This window comes from Nyctereutes procyonoides, unplaced genomic scaffold (genome assembly GCF_905146905.1).
Source record: "Nyctereutes procyonoides isolate TBG_1078 unplaced genomic scaffold, NYPRO_anot_genome, whole genome shotgun sequence".
NCBI lineage: Eukaryota > Metazoa > Chordata > Mammalia > Carnivora > Canidae > Nyctereutes > Nyctereutes procyonoides.
Window position 1 is genome coordinate 6,050,241 of NW_026575035.1, and position 8,391 is coordinate 6,058,631.

Below are 8,391 nucleotides of genomic sequence, written 5' to 3' on the forward strand. Positions count from 1 at the left end.
TCTTGGATGATCAGATGCTTGTCAATGAGCAGAAATATTTTATAAGGAATCTTTTTTTTCTTAGCAATAGGTCATACCAGTGGGCTAAAAAAATTCAGTGAACCATGTTGTAAACATGGTAGATGTGCTATCGTACAGGCATTGTTGTTTCATTTATACAGCATAAGCAGAGTAGATTTAGCATAATTCTTAAGAGCCCCAGGATTTTCAGGATGGTAAATCAACAGAGGCTTTGACTTAAAGTCATCAGCTGCATTAGCCCCTAACTAAATAGTGAACCTGTCCTTTGAAGCTTTGAAGCCAGACATTGACTTCTCTCTAGCTCTGACAGTCCTAGATGTCATTTTTTCCCCCTAATACAGGGCTGTTTTGTCTACATTGAAAGTCTGTTATTTAGTGTAGCCACCTTCATTAATTATCTTAACTGGATCTTCTGGAGAACTTCCTGCAGCTTCTACATTAGCATCTGCTGCTTCACCTTGCACTTTGATGTTATGGAGATGACTTCTTCCATAAACTGCTTAAATCAATCTCTTGTATTCACAGCTTGGCCTCCTGGCCAAGAGGCCTAGCTTTGGGTCTGTCTCTGATTTCAGCATACCTTCCTCACTAAGCTTAATCTTTTCTAGGTATTTTTATTATTATTATTCAAAGTGAGAGGTGGTGATTCTTCATTCACTTGGACACTTAGAAGCTATTATAGGGTTATTAGTTAGCTTAATTTTAATATTGTTGTGTTTCAGGAAATAGGAAGGTTCAGTAAAAGGGAAAAAGACCAAGTAATGGCCAGTCAATGGAACAGTGAGTCCACACATTTATTAAGTTCAAAGTCTTATATGGGCATGGTTCATAGCACCCTAAACGTTAAGTTATGGTAGTAACATCAAAGATCACTGATCAGAGATCATCATAACAAACACAATAACAATGAAAAAGTTTGAAATATTTTGAGAATTACCAAAAGTGTGACGTAGAGACAAGAAGTGAGCAAATGTTTTTGGAAAAATGGCATGATAGCCTTGCTTGACGCAGGGTTGCCTCAAAACTTCAATTTGTAAAAATGCAGTATCTATAAAGTGTAATGAAACAAAATACGATAAAATGAGGTATACCTTTATATTCATCTGTATATATTCATCTATATGTATTCCCCTGTAGGCATTTCATCTGCTGTATGGTTTCATGACCCTTAAACCTGAATCTCAAGCCAAGGCCCTGGTTGTTCTGTTAATATATCAAGATAAGCCCATCCTCCCTAGTGGGTTTTAAGAGATGGAATCAGTGTAGTGGAATGTTTTAAAACATAGAATTATAAATTAAGATGCTGGAGTTAAGCTCCATGACATGCTGCTAGTTGTGGAATGTTGATTATGCTACTTGGCCACTATGAACCCTTGATCCTTCCTCTTAAAAAGGAAATATAGGGGTACCTGGGTGGCTCTGTTCTGTTAAGCATCTGTCTTCAACTCATGTCATGATCCTGGAGTCCCAGGAGCCAGCTCCTGGAGGGATCCCGCTTCTCCCTCTGACCCTCCCTGCCTTGTGCTCTCTCTCACTCTCTCAAACAAATAAAACATTTTTTTAAAAAAGGAAATAATAACAGTAGCTATCTTAAACTTTGTCGCTTTGTGTATTAAGATGAGTTAATAAAAAAAAATAAGATGAGTTAATAGGGGTGCCTGGGTGGTAGAGTTGGTTAAGAGTAAGACTCTTGGTTTTGGCTCCACTCATGATCTTGGGGTTGTGGGATCCTTGAACTCCATTCTCAGTACAGAGTCAGCTTGAGACTCTCTCTCCATCTCTCTCTCTGCCCCTCCCCACTGCACATAAACTCTCTCTCTAAAATAAATAAGTGGATCTTTAAAAGAATGAGTTAATGCATGGGAGCACTTAAAACAGTAACAAGTAAATAGAAAGTACTCAATAAGAGTTAAAAATTATTATAAGAACCAAACTAGAGACTTTATATATGCTATTTTATAAACTCAATGGGATTTAATCAAAGTACTGTGCAGTTTAGAAATTTAACTTTTAAATAGAAGACAAGTAACTGGCCAGGGTGCCTGGGTGGATCAGTCAGTTAAGCAGCTACTTTCAGCTCAGGTCCTGATCTCAGGGATTGAGCCCCACATTGGGCTCCCTGCTCAGTGGAGAGTCTGCTTCTCCCTCTCCCTCTGCTGTGCCCTCTTCTTGTGATCTCTTGCTCACACACACACTCTCTCTCTTATAAATCAATCAATCAATCTTTAAAAAATTAAATAATTGGCTATAGACATGATGAAAACAATCTAGAATATTTCTGGCAAATTTAGTCAATTTTCTTCTCACTGCACATATAGAATCTAATTCAGCTTACCATAGGAAACCATCTCCCTTCTTATTCAAAGCAGATCTTATCCAAGATCTGAAATATATATATATATATATATATATATATACGTATATATATATGTCTTTCATATATATGATAGACTTTTAATAAATGCCATACTAGTCTTTCTATTCTAACTGCAAGAATATAATCAGTTATTAAACTTGATTATTGAAATGTGATATACATACATTAAAATGCAAAAAAAATTAAGTGTGCAGCTTGATGGAATTTTACAAAGTTAAGACACCTGTGTGAAAACAACTCAGATCCAAATAGAGAACATAGTGATTTTAATGAAGTTCATTTCATCAGTCTTCTTCTTTTGGTAAGTGATGTGTGTGACCTGTTGGGGAGATATTTACCTATTCTAAAGTCATGAAGAAATTTCTCTTATGCTATCTTCAGGCTTTATTATTTTATACTTTACAATCAGGTCTTTGATCCATCTAGAATGGATTTTTGGAGAACTTTTTTTGAAATTAGACTCATCTACAACCACTGAGTTCAGTGATTCATTTTTAAGATATCTTCTTTTACCACCAGTGCTGTCCTTTATTATCTGGAAAAAAATGTTTGTCAATAATTTCCAGAAATACTTCTGTGCCTTTCTTGATCCTGTTCTCACTGCTGGAAGTCTCCTCCATTTATTCTTTTCTGAGTTCCCAGTCTCTAACCATTTTTCTCCACAAATATTTTAACTGATCCAGCCAACCATTATCTCTGTTATTTCATTTTCCTCTAACTCTTATTAATATCTATGGTATAAATGATCACTATTGATGTACTTATGTCTAACAATGCCAAGCTCCTAGAGAAGGGAGATCATGTTTATGTGACTTTTGTATTACTTACAATTTAGATTAAGTAAACAGATAAATTGGATTGTTAGAATATTCAGTATTTCTCAGAACGGTACACACATGTCCCTGGATATACAAGCCTGTGGTAAGAAGAACTAGAATCCACAAAACAAGGCACATAATACTAGAGATGATTTTTCACTTGGAGCTTTTTTCTTTAAGGAAAACATGTTGAAAAATGTTTATTCATAAATGAATTGCAAAGCAGATGTGCAATTCAGATTAATTTTAAAATGAAAACCAAGCTTGGCATAACTTTTTTAAAAAAGAAGAATGCAATCCACTTTTAAGCCATTCATTCTTTTCAATATATCACTTCTAAACATTCATAGGAAAATTATGTTTGCTAAAGTAAAGAGAAACAGGTCAAATATTAATTAAAAATTATATTTCAGAATGATACACCACTTAACTGATATCCTCCTATGTATGTTTTACCTATTGATGTCTTGCTATATATTTCCATAGATCTCTTTACAACTTATATAAAGACCTTGGCACCTGTGTGATGTTAGCATCTACAACATTATAAATTACAGCAGAAGCCAGACATGTGAAACTGAAAGAGCTATTCACTGGTATAAAACCGTCCAGCCTGGTTGAAACACTATATTTTAATTTCTTTAAATTAGAATATCCAGGACAGCTAAAAACTTTTAAAAATAAGCAAGTGTCTCTGAAGTGCCTTCATGATGGCCTAAGAAATCAGGCTGCACCTTCATCTTTTATTTTTTATTTTAAGTTTTTATTTTAATTCCAGTAGTTAACATACAGCATTATATTAGTTTCAGGTGTACAACATAGTGAATCAACACTTCCACACATCACCCAGTGATTATCACAAGTCAACTCCTTAATCCCTTCACCTATGTCACCCATCCTTCCACCCCCTCTTCCCTCTGGTAACCATCAGTTTGTTCTCTGTAGTTAAGAGTCTGTTTCTTGGTTTGCCTTCCTCTGTCTTTTTTTCTTCTGTTTGCTCATTTATTTTGTTTCTGAAATTCCACATTTGAGCAAAATTATGTGGTGTTTATCTTTCTCTGACTTATTTCACTTAGCATAATACTCTCTAGCTCCATCCACATATTGCCAATGACAAGATTTCATTCTTTTTGTGGTTTAGTAATATTCCATTGTGTATATATATACCACATGTTCTTTATCCTTTGATCAGTCAATGGATATTTGGCCTGGTCCATAATTTGGCCATCATAGGACTACCCTGCCATCCAGCAATTGCACTACTAGCTATTTACCCAAAGAATATAAAACACTAATTCAAAGGGATGTAGCTTCCTTCATCTTTTAATAATCACTGTTCTAGCTAGATCTGCAGAAGTGCTTCACTATGTGCTGGGGCTAGAGTTTGTCTTTCAGGTTTATCAGGAAGGTCTGTTGTAAGGTAAGCATTATAAAAGGAAATATATTCATCCTTTCATTTACAGAATTAATGTCAAAGACAGGTTTTTCATCCTAATATAAGGAAAATGAAAATGTTCTCCACTATTGTTAGCTAACAAAACCCCTGAAGTCCACTTTTAATGATAATTTTAAAGGATCACATTTAACAAAAGTGAAACAATTAAAATGCCTGATGTTTTCTACAAATACAGACTCTCCACAATTAAAAAATATATATGGTTATAAAATACAAAAAATCACGTATATAAAGTATATATATACATATGTGTGTATTGTATCTGAATGTTAAACACCTTATTTTGCTAGATGATGGGAGAGATGAAGAAAATTTAATTTTAAGTTGATAAGTTGTAGGGGAAAACACTGGAAATATGGAATAAAATGTGCAAATTTTGATTTGCTATATGTTACCTTAGGTTCTGCTCCTGAATATAAACCCAAGAATTAATACAGATGTTACAAATGCTTTGATCTAAAATAGTTGAAATAACAAGAAACTGAAGGCTTTGGAAAATCATAACTTTATAAATAATAAACAGAGCACATGGGCAAATAAAAATATGCTGAAATAAACAGCTTCGCAAACAGATCTGAAACATTCATAATCTCAATATTGTGTAGCTGAATTTACACGAAGTGACTTTTGCTTCTGCTCCTGTCTGGCTTTGTACTGTACCTTTAGCTTCAGGACCCTTTCTTGGTATGTCAGTGTACCTCTCTGCCTCCTAAATATTACTACCTCCATGCTCTTTGCCCAAATTCTTCCCCAAATTATAACATTGTTCCGAACTACTGCATGAATATCTCTGCCCCTTTCTTTAAAGGTTTCATCTCAAATCCCAATTCTTCCAAGAAATCATTCTAATTGTCCTCCTATATAGTATTCTATCTATCCTCTAAAATCTCTGTGTATCTGCAAACATCAAAGGAAAAACATTTTTAATAGTAAAAGCATACTTTTTAGACCTAAAAAGGCCCTATTTTTTAAGTGGAAGGGTTCATTACACTGGTGATTCAGATATTAGAATCTTTAAAATATAAACTATTTAAAAGAAATACTTAAAAATCTAAAATCATGAGAAACTCAAAATAAGAAAAATGAAACTAGTATATACTTGTTAGAATTTAGGTGAAAATGTGACATTTTAGGTATAAAATGTGACATTTTTAAGGAAGCGTCATGCTTTTTTTTTTTTTAAAGCACTCACTGAAAACCGAGCATATTTTAGCTGGTGTTAAATTGAATTATTTGCCTACAAATCTTTCTCTTGCCATTGACTTTGGTCTTGTCCATATTGCTTTGCTCAATAGAACGCAGGTAGAAACTGAGACTTTTGGAGGCTTGGTAATTTCTACTCAACCTTTTGGAGCTTCTGTCTTCTCTCATGAGAAGAGCACGCCCAGACACCTGTTGCTTTTTTAGTTCCCAAACCTTTGAGTTCAGCCTTGTCCAACTGAGGCCAGCCAAGACTAGAGCCAACCTTTCAGATTTATTTAGAAGTAAATACTTCTAAAAGCTCCTAGGGTTTTGTTGTGTGCTGCATAAAACTATCACAGCAAGACTGTTGACTAAATATTTTTATATTTAATGCATCCATATTATAACAATCCTGTAAAATATATATTGTTGAGGTTTAGAAAGACTAAGTGACCTGCACAGAATGAAAACAAATCTTTTTCTTTTTTTTTAATTTTTATTTATTTATGATAGTCACAGAGAGAGGGAGAGAGAGAGAGGCAGAGACACAGGCAGAGAGAGAAAGAGAAGCAGGCTCCACGCACCGGGAGCCTGATGTGGGATTCGATCCCGGGTCTCCAGGATCGCGCCCTGGGCCAAAGGCAGGCGCCAAACCGCTGCGCCACCCAGGGATCCCAAATCTTTTTCTTAAGACCAGTGTGCTCACCACAACCCCCTTTTCCTACCTCGACCCCACTGCTCTTTTCCTTTCTTTTTCAGGTACAAGTAAAGAATCTTTTCAAAATGCAAATGTTGGTAGTAGGGAACAGGAGGTAAGGAGTAGCAAACTAATAGAGAATATCTATGCCAAATATATTTTGTTTTGAAGCTTCCAGTTCTTCCTCATGACTAAATACCCTCATTTGTGACTTTTAACAATATGAGAATATTTTTGTGAGCCTTAGCAAAATGCTGATTTATGTATCTTAACAAAATTACACTGCATGTAAGTAGTACTATGTATGTAATCTAATGGATAAGAGTAAAAGGCAGATGGTGGGTGAAAGGTCAGGTTGTATCATGAAACCACAAATTTCAAGAATTTGATATTGCCCCTCTTTCACAGAACTGTATCACTCCTTTAAAAGGTTTTTAATTTAAAAAGTTTGTTAGGCAAATTTTTGTTTTAGTCCATCCTAGGATAATGTTATATTTTAAGAAACAATAGTGTTATATATTTTTTAAATCACATTTTCCCACATTATAGAAAAACAACCTTGGGAGACTGGTTCAATCTTGAGCAGAACTGTTGAGTTCAGAAGGGTCTGACGGTGCAAAGAAGTATATTCAATTGACTGAGGAAACGAACAACAGGAAGCATATAGGCTCAAATCCAAGGCAAGACATATTTCTTGATATTGGAAAAAGGGAAAATGAAGTACAAAGGCTCTCTGCCCTCAAAAATATTATATAAAGGAAGTTATGTTCTGAAAAGTAGAATCAAGCTGGTGCCAGGCAGGAAGAGGTAGGTGTGCGTGTTTTGAGATGTGAAGAATGGCTGTTATCCAGATGGCAGACAGGACGACTGAAGGAGGAATCAGAAGAATTCAAGACACGTTCCTCGTTTTGCCAAAGCAGCAGTCTATCCAAGTTTACTCAAGATTTAATACTTTAAATTTGAGGTGAAACTTTAATCATACATTTGGAATATTTGAAAATTAAGATTGCCTGTAGTTATAAAAAGAACATCTGGAAAGAAATATGTAAGAAAAACCATTACTTGTGCAAATCCCATAAGACAAATTCAATTTCTATTTCAAATTAATAGCTTATCTGTTAGTAACAATTCAGCTCACAGTCCATCTATTAACAAGATGAAGCACTTCTCCCACATGTTGAACAAATTGCCTTCGCTTTATCAAACCAGGTTTCCTGTTCCACTTCTGGCTTCTCAGAATTTGTTTAAAGTCTGCCCTTGGCTTGCTTTGTTAGACCAAGGGATAGGAATAGAATTGGAAGAATGCAAACACAAAGAAAACGAATTCCAAGTTATACAATATACTCTTTTTTTCAGTTTCCCTTCTTACTACTCTATCTGCTATAACTCTTTTCCTATCTCTTTTAAAAGACAACTCATTTTTGTGTTATTCTATTTTAGTTTTAATATCAATGTGTTTGTAATTTAAGCATGCATTTTTTAAAAGATACTATTTATGTATTTGACAGAGGGAGAGAGCAAAAGCAGGGGGAGCGGCAGGCAGAGGGAGAAGGAGAATCAAGCTCCTTGCTGAACAAGGAGCCCAATGCAACGCGGGGCTCAATCCTAAAACCGGGGATCATGACCCCAGCAAAGGCAGACGCTTAACAGACTGAGCCACCTCAGCGCCCCTAAACATGCATTTAACTAGGAATCACTTCTGCTTTTTAAAGCTATTTAATTTGGTAAATAATACCTTGCTATTGATCTTCAGTTTGTGGCATAACACTGGCATCCCTTACTACTGTGGCCATCTAAGGGAGATTATAATATCTTTAAACAGAAGTAGCTCTGTTTTGGC